This window comes from Mirounga leonina, unplaced genomic scaffold (assembly GCF_011800145.1).
Source record: "Mirounga leonina isolate KUSES-001 unplaced genomic scaffold, KU_Mleo_1.0 Mir_114, whole genome shotgun sequence".
Lineage (NCBI taxonomy): Eukaryota > Metazoa > Chordata > Mammalia > Carnivora > Phocidae > Mirounga > Mirounga leonina.
Genome location: NW_023270265.1, coordinates 20,238,353 through 20,240,319, shown reverse-complemented (window position 1 = coordinate 20,240,319; position 1,967 = coordinate 20,238,353).

The window sequence follows — 1,967 nt, the reverse complement described above, 5'->3', positions numbered from 1 at the left end:
AAATAAATAAATAAATAAATAAATAAATAAATAAATAAATAAATAAAAATTAAATTAAAATTTAAAAAAGATGGCTGGAGTATCTACATTAATATAAAAATTTACTTTAGAATAAGAAATATCATCAATGATAAAGAAGGACACTATATACTGATAAAAGGGTCAATTTACCAAGAAATATAACAATTCTAACTATGTATGTACCTTACAATGGAAGTGTTAGAAACAAAAAAAACAAATAAATACATTTACACTTATAGTTAGAGACTTCAACATTTTAGTTAATAGAACTAGACAAAAAAAATCAGTAAGGTGAGAGAAGACCTGACAACCTTATTGACCAACTTGACCTGACAGTTATAGAACCATCCATCCCATGATAGGAGAATATATTCTTTTCAAGTTTAATATTTTACTTACACTTTACTTACCAAAGTCTAGTATTAATTAGAGCTTTAATTCCTCCCAGACAATCAAAGGATCCTAAACACAGGGCTCCTGGGTGGCTCAATCCGTTAAGCATCTGCCTTCCAATCAGGTCATGATCCCAGGGTACTGGGATCCAGCCCTGCAACGGGCTCCCTGCTCAGCGGGGAGTCTGCTTCTCTCTCTGCCCCTCCCCCTGCTCATGCTCTCTTTCTCATATAAATAAATAAAATCTTAAAAAATAAAAAAGAACCCTAATGCCTCTTACCCTTCTTCCATCTCACGTGCTATTCTTGAGAATTTTATATGTATGCGCTACAAAACAGTTATTGTTTCACAGTGATTATTTACCTTTTCAGATGCATTTACATTTTCCATTGCTCTTTGTTCTTTCCTACATCTCTGAGACGCCATTTGGTATCATTTTCTTTTTGCTTAAAGAACACCCTTTAATATTTCCTTTAGTGCCAGTTTGGTGGTGACAAAATCAATCTTCATTTTTTTAGACAGACACAAGATGCCTTTAATGCACCATCATTCCTAAAAAATATTTTCTTTTCTTTTTTTTTTAAAGATTTTATTTATTTCTTTGACAGACAGAGACGGTGAGAGAGGGAACACAGCAGGGAGAGTAGAAGAGGGAGAAGCAGTCTTTCCGCCAAGCAGGGAGCACGATGCGGGGCTCAATCCCAGGACCCTGGGATCATGACCTGAGCCGAAGGCAGAGGCTTAACGACTGATCCACCCAGGCGCCCCCTAAAAAATATTTTCATTAGGCATAGAAAATTGTTATTTTCTCTATTGTTTCTTAATTTTTTATTTCACCTAGCTCCACTCTAATCTTTATTGTTTCCTTCCTTACGTTTGTTTTGGGTTTAGTTTGCCCTTCTTTTGCAACTTCCTTTTTTTTTTTAAGATTTTATTTATTTGAAAAAGAGATGGGTTGGGGAGGGGCAGAGAGAGCAGGAGGACAAGCAGTCTCCCACTGAGCAGGGAGTCCAATTTGGGGTTCGATCCCAGGACCCCAAGATCATGACCTGAGCCCAAGTCAGAAGCTCAACCAACTGTGCCAACCAGGCATCCCTCTTTTTCAACTTTCTTGAGGAGGAAGATCACTAACTCAGGTAGGTGCAATGCGAAACACGAACCACGGCTGTGGCTTCTTTTCAACAAATGCCCCCAGGAAAAAAGCTGTTCACACTGAGCAAGGTTGGATTCAGGTCAAATAAAGACAGGCCCTTGAACGCAGGTTTTCCAGAGAATTGCCAGATAGGTCAAATAATGACAGTTACCCGAGAATGGTGTTTTCAGGGAGCTCCAAACCTAATCGACCCCCCGGCAGCGGCCACTAGGCTACTGGTCTTCACTGTGATCGTGGGACTGTTGGTTTTCCAGGCTAATGAGGAGCTGGGGAGAGTGATAAGAACAGGTCAAGTTAGGGGCGCCTGGGTGGCTCAGTCGGTTAAGCGACTGCCTTCGGCTCGGGTCGTGATCCCGGGGTCCTGGGATCGAGTCCCGCATCGGGCTCCCTGCTCTGCGGG